Source organism: Macrotis lagotis, chromosome 1 (assembly GCF_037893015.1).
Source record: "Macrotis lagotis isolate mMagLag1 chromosome 1, bilby.v1.9.chrom.fasta, whole genome shotgun sequence".
NCBI classification, from domain to species: domain Eukaryota; kingdom Metazoa; phylum Chordata; class Mammalia; order Peramelemorphia; family Peramelidae; genus Macrotis; species Macrotis lagotis.
In genome coordinates, this window is record NC_133658.1 from 639,676,666 (window position 1) to 639,690,165 (window position 13,500).

At 33.8% G+C, this 13,500-nt stretch overlaps 1 protein-coding gene across 10 annotated transcripts in view; it reads left to right on the forward strand.

Annotated features, from left to right (window-relative positions):
- The window catches only part of MBD5 (methyl-CpG binding domain protein 5), a 390,335-nt gene that overhangs the window by 249,279 nt on the left and 127,556 nt on the right, over positions 1 to 13,500 (forward strand). For 8 of the 10 annotated variants that reach the window (XM_074215120.1, XM_074215116.1, XM_074215118.1 and 5 more), the window contains one exon: positions 5,037 to 5,168. The gene's annotated coding sequence lies outside the window, so the exon portion shown is untranslated. Of the gene's footprint in view, positions 1 to 6; positions 302 to 5,036; positions 5,169 to 7,525; positions 13,491 to 13,500 lie in introns of those variants that run through there. The other 2 variants (XM_074215121.1, XM_074215122.1) reach the window with 2 other exon arrangements.

A 13,500-nucleotide genomic window follows, 5' to 3' on the forward strand; every position in this document is an offset into this window, starting at 1 on the left:
GGATAGTATAGTTGATTTGATTACTGTTCCTAAAACTAGATGTAAGAAAGTAAGAGTGGTTTCTGGGGTGTGTGAACAACTGGAATTGCTCAATCTATTATATGATGGCTAGATATGAAAAACTCATCTATTAGGAGTCAGGAACCCAGGATCCAGAAAAGAAGCTGCAGTTATACCTCAGAGCGGGAGACATAGCTGGAGCTGGAAGGGATGGTGTAGATAGTCAGAGACAGAAGGTACCCAATCCTCTGGAAGGCTTCAAGTCATCTGACTCATTCTCAGGTTCCAGAAGTCCTAGAAGGTATGATTGTTAAATCATTATCTGTGATAAAAGATGAATAAAAAAAGGAAAGGTATACTGTGTGAGTTGAGAAAGACAAGTGTCCTAGTTTTTTTAAAAAAGGAATAAAGTTGAGAAATTCTAGATATGTCAGTGGACTTGACTTCAACTCACTGATACAATTTAACCAAATTTACCCAAAGTACTTCATAAAGGAGCTCATACTATTCTTGTGGAAAATAGGGAATCATGTGGGCAAAGGGACAATGTAAATTGATAAATTCAGAAGTGGCTGAAGGAAGGTCTGGCCTCAAAAAGCAATAATGCATGATTCAGTTTCACCTTGGTAGGATGTCTTCAGTAGAGTGCCTCAAGGATATGTTCTGTTTAACATTTTTATCAATAATTTGATATGATCATCAGTGATGCTCATTCAATAAGTTGACCTTTTTAAGCACTTACAATATATCATACACTATGCTGAGCACTATGGATAAAAAGGCAAAAAAACTGTCTTTGCTGTTGAGAATTTCAAATTCTGTTGGTGGAGGCAACATGTACATATAAAAAAATGTGCAAATAAATTCAGGGTAATTTCTAGTGGGAGATAAAAGCAAACTTACAGTTTGGTTCAAAAAATCAATTTCACAATATAGGACAGTGAAGACATGGTTAGATGATAGTTTGAAAGAAATTTGAAGTTTTACAAAAGAACATTATGCACCCTAACAGCAACATGGGGGTAAAGATCAACCTTAATGGACTTGCTCATTCCATCAGTGCAACAATCAGGCACAATTTTGGAATTATCTGCGATGGAGATTGCCATCTGTGTCCAGAGAAAGAATTGTGGAGTTTGAACAAAGACCAAAGACTATTACCTTTGATTCAAACCAAAAAAAACTTATCTTATTATGTAATTTTGCTATCTCTTATACTTTATTTTTCCTTAAGGTTATGATTTCTCTCCCATCACATTCAACTTAGATCAATGGAAACCATGGAAACAATGTAAAGGCTAAAAGGCTGCCTTTGGGGGGGGGGGGCGAGATTAGGGGGGAAATTGGAAAATTCAAAATAAATAATTTTTTTAAAAGAAAAAGAAATTTGGAGTTTTAGTGAACTGCAAATCAACTGTGCCTACTGGAAAAATGAATGTAGTCTTGGGTTTCTTTAAGAGAACTATTAATAAGGGCACCTGGGTGGCACAGTGGATAGAATACCTGACTCCTGAAATCTGGAGGACTTCAGTTTGAATCCAGACTCATTCTTAGTGTATGACCCTGAGCAAATTACTTAATCCCTATTCACTCCCCCAACCAAGACATTTAGTTTCCATAAGAAAGGAAATAATAGGTCTACCCTGGGAAAACCACATTTTATAATGTTCGGTACCATTTAAGGACTTCTTTAACCTAGAGGCCATCAAGAAAGTAAACAGTTTTATGTAAGAATTTCAGGAGACTAGGCTGAAAGAACTGGGATGTTGAGCCAGGAGAAGAGAAGACACTAAGGTAGTATGAGAACTCCCTCTCTTTTCAAGTCTTTAAAGATAGGAGATAGGATTAGCTTTTCTTTTAGTCTGATTAGACAAAACCTGGAGCAATGGTAGAAAATTGCAAAACGGTAAAATCTAATAGTAAAGCTCTTGAAAATGGAATGTGCTGCCCCAGGAGTCAACATACAGACCAAATGTTAGAAATACTATAATTGTTTGAATTTTTGTTGGAGTGGGGTTTAGACTAGATATGTAGATCCCTTCCAGCTTGAAAATTCTATTATTCTATGAAATTTATATTATAATCACTTTCAAAGTACTAACCTTGAGAGACTATCTGATTATCTCAATAATACTGCCTAGCATAGTATCTTGTACATACTAAGTAATCAATAAATATTTATTGAATTAATTGTATACTTCATTCAAGAATTCATAAATATTATATTCCTAGGTGATTTATATATATATTCCCATGGTGATTTAAGCAGTCAGAATTTATTTGTTTTTTCTGGTACTGATAATGCCTAAATTTATATAGTTTATTTTTTATGATTTTCAATTGTACTAATTTTCATTTTCTGATGCTTTTTGCAAGTCTGATATGCTTACAATGGAAAGGGTAAGAGTGATTGCTAGAGATAGATTGGGGGAAAAGAAACTATTCATTTCCCTCTGAATATTAAAAGATTTTTTATAATATTTGGAGAGATTCTTGGGAGCATGACATTATTTAACTCTATTAGGAATATTCCTTAAAAATCACATAATTCAATCTCCTTTTTAAAACTTTTGTTTTATTAATGCTTTTTTTTAGGGGTTTTTTTTTTTGCAAGGCAAATGGGGTTAAGTGGCTTGCCCAAGGCCACACAGCTAGGTAATTATTAAGTGTCTGAGACCGGATTTGAACCCAGGTACTCCTGACTCCAGGTACCATGCTTTATCCACTGCACCACCTAGCCTCCCCTTTATTAATGCTTTTTAAAAAATACTTCTCACTATTTAATTTCCAAAATGCCCTCCTTTATAACCAAAAAAAAAAAAAAGTTAAGTAAAACCAACCAACCTGGCACCCATGTATCTAGCCAAAGGAAGAACATTCTGCAACCTGGCCCCCTGCTTCTTACAGATATTTTGGAATGGCGTTTCAGCATATGTTTTATTGTACCAAAATTAGTCATTATATTTACTTGGATTCAGCTGCCTTTCAATATTGCTTTCATTATTATTAATGTAGTCATTTTAAATATTTTCCCCTCATTCTAATTACTTCTTTCTCTACCTCTTCATACAAGTCATCCCATATTTTTCTGAATTCCTCTTATTCATCATCTTTATTATATGCATATACCACAAGTTTTTGATCATCTATCCTCTAGTTGAGTGTCTACATTGTTTTCACTGTTTACTACCATTAAAAATGCCTTTATGAATGTTTTATTATATGAACCCTTTCTGTCTTTGTTTTCCTTGTAGTTCAGGTCTAATTGTAAGGTCACTGACTCAAAAGATATAAACAGTTTGATGACTTTTCTCAAAAAAAATCCAAATTATTTTGGAATGGTAGAACTAAGGCACAATTCCTCTGTGTATTTTTGTAACTCCCTTTCCATAGACCTCTAACACTGATCACTTCAGTCTTCTGTCATCTTGTCCAGTTTGATTGGTATGAAGTGAAATTTCAAATTTTAATCAAATGTTTATTAGGGAGTTAGAGCATTTTATCTTGTTGATATTTGCAGTTCTCCCTCTCCAGACGCTTTATACCCATTAACTGTTTAACTATGGAGAAAGAACTTTTGGTATTAAATATGTGTGTCAGTTCCTTTGAGATCACAAATACCAATCTCATGTTACAGGGATCTTTGAAGCTTCTTTTCTCATTAATATTTTTCTCTTTCTTTTATGGAAAAGATTTTGTTTTATAGAGTTGAAATTATCTGTTTTATATGTTAGGTAAAAATCTTTTTCTTCTAGTTGTTTTTGATAATGTGAGCATTTATATTTAGATCACTGAAGACATATTATTTATGTAAACTTATTATATGACCTAAAGTACTAGTTTAAACTAGTTTAAACTAAAATAGGAAAAATAATATATTATTTGATATTTTTATTAATTTTTGTCAAATAATATATTATTTTTCCTATTTTGTGCTCCCTATTTTACAGAACAGTGAATTGAGACCCACAGTAAAAGTTACTTGCCCATGTTCACACAGGAACTAAGCTTTCTGACAATTTATCCAAATTTTTAAATGCTGTTTATACAATTTGGATATGATGAAAGTCAAAACACAAAGATATTTTAAGTTCTACAAATCTGAAACATATTTGTAATCTCTAGTTTATAAATTTATTAACTATATAAAAATTTATAAACTATATATGTTATAAAGCATTAATATCTTAGTAGTTAATAAGATATTGGTAATGATGAAAACAATTCATTACCTTTTGAGTTTTCAATAGGGGTCCACAGTATAAGTCAGAGCTAAAATGGAGATCTCAACACTTTAACATTTCTTCTTATTTACTGGTTAGGCATGATGACCGAAAATAATTGATCCTCCATGAAGATGATCCCTATTTTCCTATTCCTTCTCACCTACTTCTTAGTTCACCTGAATAACTGCTGTTTGGGGCATTTAAGAATGCAATGATATAAAATTCATAGAATATGTAAAATATTATGGTTCCCAACTACTTTATACCTTTCCATTTTTTATTACATAACTGCATAGATTTATTCTCTTAATTTTAAAGTCTATTATCGAAAGTGTGTCATGTTTTATAACAAATTAAGTAAATTTTTTTATTCAGATGTTTCTAATGTGTAGGAGTAGAGAAAGGGAAGAAGGTATGTTTGCAGAAATTGGAGGAGAAGGTGGTGGGGATAGTCCCCTATATTATAAGCTGTATACAAGTTATTGTTGCTATTATATCCTCTTTTTTTGTTTTGTTTTGGACAAGATAATCAGGGTTAAATGGTTTTCTCAGGATCACATACCTAATAAATATTAAATGTCTGAGGTCAGATTTGAACTTAAATCCTTCTCACTCCAGGGCCAATGTTTTACCCACTGTTCTACCATCCTCTTTAGTATGCTTTGCCTCTTGTCATTATGGAACCTCTCACCAATGACATATCTGTTTTATAAGTAAAAAAGTAATAAGTAAGTTAAAGTCTAATGAATTTTTTTTAATTTTAGAAAGTAACTTTAAATGAATATGCATACCTATTTTATTTGTATACAGGAAAAAGAGGTGCTCTCTTACTATATAAACCAGAAATCATAAAGATATAATAAAACATTTGAGAGATTTCATTTCCCTGATGAGCAGTGCATCTTAGAAGATTGTTTTGATTTCATCAGTTCCTCTTCTGGGGTAAGTATAAAATATTTCTCTCTCTCTCTCTTTCTCTCTCTCTCTCTGTCTCTCCTCTCATTTTGAAAATATAAGACAACTACAGATTAAAATATCAGTCGTCATTATTCAGTTAACTAGATTCCTTTGTCTGTTACATGCTGAAGATCCTACTTAAATTACTGACTTATGTTGATTGTAACAATATAACAGAATGTGTCATTAAGGAAGGACAGAGTTCCACCAGAAATTACAATTAAATATGTATTACTATTAAAAAACATTTAGCTAATACTCATTTTGTATCAACAAAAGTAATGCCTGTTTCATGGACCACAGACCACACTTTTGTTTAGCACCTAATGATACATAAACAAGTGCTATATTCCAAAAAAACCTAAGTCTCTTTTTCACTCAGGGTATATATGACTTATTTATAGTCTTGAAAGAACAGTCATTGTAAAACTTCCAAATGAGGCTTTTAATTTAAGTTAAATTAAAATTTAAAAATAACTGCCTTTTTTAAAATGTGACAGGTATTTTAGTACATTTCTTTATTTGATGTTATTCCAGATTTAAAATGTTATGAAGAATTAATATCCTATCTGATAAGATATTGGTCATGATGAAAACAGTTCATAACCTTTTGAGTTTTCAGAAGCCTTTCATAGTATAAGTCAGAGCTAAAGCAGATATAGGCTATATAAGTAACTTCTTATGGTCTAGGTCTCAATAACACTTTAATATTTCTTATAAATATATACATTTTTAGTGCCAGATAATTCTGCTTTTCATGTCTGTTTGTTTTGTAATTTATCATATATCACCTATAAACACAGATAATATAATCTTAAAAAAGGGGATGAGAAGACTGGGGTAAATGTACAGTTTTCAACCCTTATCCTTGAGCTTTGTTTTAGAGTTAGTGTTTGAAAAACATAGGGTCTAAACTAGATATGTAGCAAATAATACATTTTAATCCAAAGAGAGAATACTGTCATTGTAGTTTTTCTTCAGTTTACTAGATTGGACAAAAAAACAAAGGAAGAAGAAAAGTAAATGGTACTTCACACTGACAAAGAAAAATTGAAATTAAGAAATGAGTTATGTGGTTTGAATGGAATCATAAGAGTTTTTATAGTTAAAAAGGACTTTGGAGAGCTTTAGTTCAACTGCTCATTTTGCAGATGAGTTAAGTAATATGTTCAGTCATATAACTAATTATCCCCTCTGACATCCCACATTCTAGAATTTTAGTTACCCTCTGGGAGATGATTGGTTCTGTTTTGTTTTTGTATCCTTTATTCCAAGCATAATGTCTTATACACAGAAGCTGTCTAATCTAATGTCATTTGAACTCTTTTGAATTGAGGACAGCTAGATATGTATTGGATAGACCTTTATACTTGAAGTCAGTAAAATGTGATTTTGCATTCTCCCTCAGACATTAATTGCATGGCCATGGCAAGTCATCCAATCTCTCAATTTCTTCATATGTAAAATGATGAGTTGGACTTAACTGCCTCTCAGAATAGTCACTTCTACTCTAAATCTGTGATCCTGTTCTTCCGTGAATTAAAGTTATTATCAGAATTAGAAATAAAAACCAGGCCTCCTCATGCTCAAATTAATGTTTTTCCCATTATAATTAAGACTTTCAGAAAATACCTCTATGAAGTTAGTATTTAAAGGTCAAAAAAATGTCTCATTCCTAGTCTTTGTTTTTACATCTCCATTTCCTAATATATCTCTCCTCTCTATCCAACCCAGAGAACCATCCTGTGTAACAGATAAAGAAAAAAAGAGAAAAAACAGTTCAGCAAAACTAATCTATCAGCCAAGTCAGGCAGTATATGGCAGTGTTTACAGCCATTGTCCTCCACCTCTTCACAGGAGGGAGGTACATTCTTCTACCTGTTCTTTGGGGCCAACCTTGGTCATTATGCTTTCACAGCATTGTTTCTATTTCTGTTGTTTTTCTTTCCACTTATTTTATTGTTATTTTGAATATTGTTTTACTCTTTCAACATATTTCACTTTGCATCAGTTAACTTAAGTCTTCCTGTGCTTCTCCATATTCTTTATATACATTATTCCTAATGGTGCAGTATTATTCCATTATATTCACATATCTGATTTATTATCTACTTTAAGAGTCAGCAATGATAGCTAAATCAGGCCCACAACTGCTTTTTACCCACAAGCTAAGAATAGTTTTGACATTTTTCAAAAGGCCTTTGGGCCATAGTTTTCAAGCCCTACCTTGGTTGATGGCCATCAACTTTGTCTCTATTAGACAAAAGGGTAGATGAGTGGGTGGGTGGGTGCATGGTTGAATGGGTGGATGGATGGATGGATGGATGGATGGATGGATGGATGGATGGATGGATGGATGGATAGAAAGATGGATGGATGGACAGACAGACAGATGGACGGATGGACAGACAGATAGACTAAGTACTTATTCTGTACCAAGCACTGTTCTAGGTGTTAGGGCTAAAAATGCAAGTAAGCAAAACAACCCATACCTCAAAAAGCTAATGAGGAAGAAATTAAGGGGAGCTAAAAGTGCTGTGGAATGATTGCTATGTTCACTTCAGCACACCATAGTATATCAAGGCAGTGGAAGACTTGACCCTGTCAGAATGAGACTATGGATCTAGTTGACTGGTCCAAAGTGGAGATATCATCTGTGTCTGGAGATGGCCAAAAGTTCTTGACTAAACTTGACAAGATAAGATAAAAGCCATAGTTGGTTTGAGAGGAGGAGTCTTAATGCTGATAAAAATATTTTCTTGTATGAGGGTCCTTTTTTGCCGCATTTTGGAATACTTGGGGATATAGGATTGGGTAAAGTTTCTGGGCATGGAAATTTTAGACACTTTCTTATCTTAATTCTGTATTCCTTATAGAATTGTTCAGTCAATTCACAATTCCACAAACTATATATTAATGCATTTATTTTCCCCCACCCCTCCAACTTTGATTGTTTTCACCTTTTAGCATCTCTGCCAGTTTGCTCCCTATAAGGTGAAATCTCATAGATGTTTTGATTTGTAAAATTCTTTTATACAGTTGTTAATAGTTTATTGTTCTTCTTTTGGAAATTTGTTATATCATGTGGCAATTTACTTATTAGAAATGACTATTATATGTGATATGCTAGCTGCAATAAACTAAAATTATACAAAATAAATTCACAAAAATAAGCAACATTTTTCCACAGCACTAACAAAATCTAGAATGAAATAATAAAAAGGAATGACCTATTTAAAACAGCCATAACATGCATTGAATACTTGGGTGTCAATTTGCCCTGAGACACTCAAGAATTGCAGAACATATTAAAACAAACAAGTTGTCAAATAATAGAATTGATTTTCAGTGCTTAAATCTGGACTATACCAGTACAATAAAAATGACAACAGAACCTGTTAATAAATAACTTTAGTGCTTTACCAGATTTTCAGGAGGATACTTTTATAGTCCTATGTAAATAATAACAAATTCAGAAAAATAAGTCTAGAATCTCAGTAATAATAATGAAAATCTATTTTAATAATGGAGGCAGAACACATCTCAAATCTCAAATTATATTCTAAAGCAGTGATGTCAAACTTAAATAGAAACTATCCCTGCAAGTTTTATATAGACTTAAAAATATCCCCCAAATTAGCATTATCTATGTTGTATTCTATATTTATATGTTTTATTAAGTATTTCCCAATTACATTTTAATCTGGTTGAGTAGTCATGCTATGAGTATGTTCTATAACACAATCCTTAAAATTATTTGGTACTATGTTATAGAGAGGAAGTACAAGCAGTTAAGGGATCAAGGAGTCCCCTTTCCTCAAAAAAAAAAAAAAAAAACTTGCAGGTGGCTCCTGAGCTAACTCTTGCCTCTAAGTTCATTAGGTCTAAAAAGAACTTTCTTTCTTCAGAACACTTCCCTCGTTCAAACTTCCCTCTTCCTGCCAAAGGCACCACCTTCCTTCCTGTCTATATTCATAATGTCAGAATTAATCTTAATTCCTTACCATCCTTTCTCTCAAGTAGCTACTCATGATCAATCTTACAGTCCTCACCCAAGCTCATATTGAAAGCCTTATCTCTACTCATCCAGCCATCACCTTAACTCAGGTTCCCCTTCCTTCTTACCTGAATGAAATCAAGAGTCCCTCCCCCCCCCCCCCCACACACACACACACACACTTCCCTGAGTCTGCTAATCTTGCCCATACTAGAAGTGCAGTCATTGATAAGGCCAGGAGCCATGACTGCTGGCTTTCTGACCTGGGATGATTCTGTGCCTCCTGTCCCTGGGGGCAGTACTGCTTTGTTACCTGATTTAATGCAAACACCACATTGGCAGTCTTCTGTAGTTCTGAACTTCTGATCCCAAGTAATCCACTAAATGATAGCCTTTTTCTGTTAGAAGTAGTAATTAGAGAAATGCACCACTATTCCAGAAGGAGCTTTCTCATTGGTTTCCCCTTACTCAGGTATCACAGCTCCAATCCATGCTATGCACCACTGCCAAAGTAATTTTCTTACCTTACCCCTATTCAGTAAATTCCATTGCCTCCAAGGACTAAGTATGAACTGTTCTGTCTCATTTTTTAAAAGCTTTATACAACCTGATCAAAACCTATATTTTCAGAATCAAACAGTCATTAGGTATTAAGTGCCTTACTGTATGCTAGGCCCCATTCTGAATCTTGAGTAGCTATGGCTATAGCACCTGTAGGAACAGTTTCTGCACTCTGCAGGGCATGTACCACCAGTTCTTCAAGGAAGAAGGATGTGGGCTCCTGACCAGAAGCAATGCCATTCCTAAGGGTCAGGCTCTGATGAAAGATGGTAATTAAAGTGGTATGAAAGTTGTTTCTTTTATAGTACATGTAGTCTCCTGACTCTACCTCAGGATGCCTTGCCTGTCCTGTCAGTGACAGTTGATGGAGATGATTAGATCCTTCTCCCTGTATAATGGATGTGAGGCTAGAAGCAAGATTGATAGTCTTGGGGGTTCTTCCAGTTTCAAGGCTCCATTGCCTATCTTTCTCTTAGTCAGCAGTTGTTGCTGTCTGTAATGAGAAGGTGGTCCCCCTCAACACAATGATGTTTCCCCTCACAATGGTTGCAGAGACTGGGCTAGAAGCGGATCTGACTGTTAAGGAAACATTACTATTCTCAGAGTACTTGGGCTCAGGATGAAGAAGGCAGTCAACAAAACCAAATGTTGCAGGGAATCAGTTTGAAATAGGATTGAGAAGGACCATTAGATTTGTCAGTGAGAGGTCACTGGTAATCTTGGAGAAATCAGAATCAGTGTATTTTCTCTGTTTAAGGAGTCTTTATATTGTTGTCCTTTGAGGTATAGCATTTCTCATGGGAGGATATTTGCTAGAACCTGTACCTTTCTACAGCTCAAGTCTCAATTGTCAGGATTAGTTTTCTCATGAATATATTGTCCTTTTTGCTGTGAGAAGAAGTTCCTGCTGCATTTCCCTGCTGTATAGATTTTCTCCCATAAGAACAATAGTTCTATGGCCAACGGTGGGGGTGATTTAGCCTATTCAAGGTTCATTATGTATTTTTGTTATTTTCCTTCTGTTTCCAATAGTATGAATATTATTTGTTTCTCAATTTTAATCATAGTTTAATCCCTCAACTGATATTTCTTAATTTGAAATTGAAATTATAGCTTTGCTTAAAAAAAAGAAAACATTTTCACTTTTTGTCATGAAAATTCATTGATCAAGAGAAAATTAATTTTATCACTTATTATTTATGTATTGTAAATATCAAAGAATGATTAGAAATACTTTCAGTTTTCATAGATTGATTTATATAACTCTGGAAGCAGTGAATACTTCCATGAAAAGATTTCACTCAAAGGTAGCAGAGACCTCTAAGGAGAGAAAGAATATGACTAATTTTCTCTTGATATTAGTGGAGTTCCTATAAAGGAAACAAGGTATGTAACATTACAAGGCTTCAAATGAAAAACTATTTTGCTTGAGATTTACAAATCTTGTGACATCCTCCTTAAATACAGTATTTACAATTAGGCACAAACTGGACTGCAGTTTAAATCATCTAATAGTTGGGAACATAGCCTTGGGTCACTCACTGACTGAAGTCAAATTCTAGAACCCCTAACTCCTGACTCAGTATTCAGGGATGTACCCTAAAACCTATTTCAGCCATCATTTTACAGTTTCAAGACCTTTTTGGTATCCTCAGCAAATGAAGTTGGTGTTGAGATGGCAATTCATTAATCCAGGAGGCAGTGAGGTAATAAGAACATTGTGCCCAAGTTCTAATTCTGACTACTTCTAAGTAACAAGATAACTTTGAGCAAGTTATTTCTCTTTTCAGAACTGTTTCCTCATCCACAAAATGCACAGGTTGACTATATGATCTATCATGTCCCTTTAAGTACTAAAAGTACCTAATCAATACTTCTAATGAATTTAATACATCAGTACTTCTAATGAATTTAAGTATTTACAGAATTTTATTTCATCTTTTAAAAATTATCCAGTCTAGTCAAGTAAATGGTTTATTTTGATACTTAGTTTTAAAATAGTATTTTCTCTCAAATTTCCATGTGTAATGATTTTCCTTATATAATATTTTTTTTAAAATTCTTAATATGACTAACTTAAACTCAATAAATTGCCAGAGTTAACCAACAAAAAGGAAAATGACAAATGCTGGAGAAACTGTGCAAAAATAGATTTATTAAGTCTAGTGAATATGGAAATTAATTTGAAACTAGGCCCCAAAAACTGTTAAACTGTGCATATCCTTTGATCCAAGAACTACTAGGTATATATACCTATATGCCACTACTAGGTACAAATACCAATGAGATCAAAGAAAGAAAAAGAGGATTAATATTGACAAAAATATTTTTAATAATTCTTTTTTACATTGTCAAAGAATTGGAAACTGAGAAGTTGCCCATCAATTGGGAATGGCAGAATAACTTATGGTTTATGTGCTGTAAGAAATGATGAAGGATATGGTTTCAGAAAGATTTGGGAAGACTTGTATGAACTAATGCAAAGTGAAATCAGCAAAACAGTTTATACAAACAGTACTATAAAAACAAGCAAGTTAAAAGGCTTAGGAACTCTAATCTACAATAGAGCCAACCATAGTACTGTAGGACTGATGATGAAACATGCTCTCTACCTCCAGAGAGCTGATAGACACTAAACAAATTAAAGTTTCTGTGTGTGTGTTTTCACACACTTACATTTACATGTATACTCATGTGTATACATTATATATTAGGATATGGGTAATTTGGGAATTTGTTTTGCTTGACTATAACAGTTTTGATTTCTTTACTTTCTTTAATGGATGGGGAGGGGAGGTAGAAAGGAGAAAATTTATACCAAAATTGAATTTTTAAAATCTCAATATAATGTTAAACTTTTAAAAGAAATCTTCCAAGCATTATTTTCATCTTTTTTATACTATATAAACTATTAGCTTTAAAGCAAGAATGGCAAAAGAACGTTTTTTTTTAAATAGCTTTTTATTAATTTAGTTAGCTTAGTAATTATCAGCATAATAATTTTGTAGTGGATTTCTGTGTGTGATCAGGCAACATATTTTCAGACTCAGGAAGACCTGGGTTCGTACTGAAACATATGACTTTCTGAGCCTGGACAAGTAATTTAATATTTCATTACCCTAAACTCCTCTCTGGAACCATCAATTCAGAGGTTTTGACTTGCACAGTCAAGGTAGTTCCTAACCTGGCAATGCCTTACGCCAATAAAATCACAGGCCCAGTCTTTATCCTCTGTGTATGTATCCATATGTATATCTTATATGCTCACACATACATATTACCTGCATTGTATACTTATGTATGCATTCATGTCTGTGTATGCATATACATGTATCTATCTGTATAACTTTATTTGTATTATATATGTGTATGCTTGTAGCATATGGACATCAGTCAGTCATGCTTCATTTAGCCCCTACTATGTCCCAGTTACTGTGTTAAGCATTGGGGATACAAAGAAAGCCAAAGGATGCCCCCTGTGCTTGAGGAGCTCACAAGTCTAATAGGGGAGACAACACACAAGCAAGATGTATACAGGATAAATTGGAGCTCTTCAACAGAGGGAAGGCACAAGAATTAAGAAAGAAAGGGAAAAGCTTCCTGAAGAAAGAGGGATTTTATCTGGGACTTGAAGGAATACAAGAAAGCCAGGAGGAGGAGATGAGGAGGGAGAGCATTCCAGGCATGAGAGACAGCCTGAAATTGCCCAGTCAAGAGAAGGAGCATCTTATTCAAGGAACAGCAAGGAGGTTAGTATTC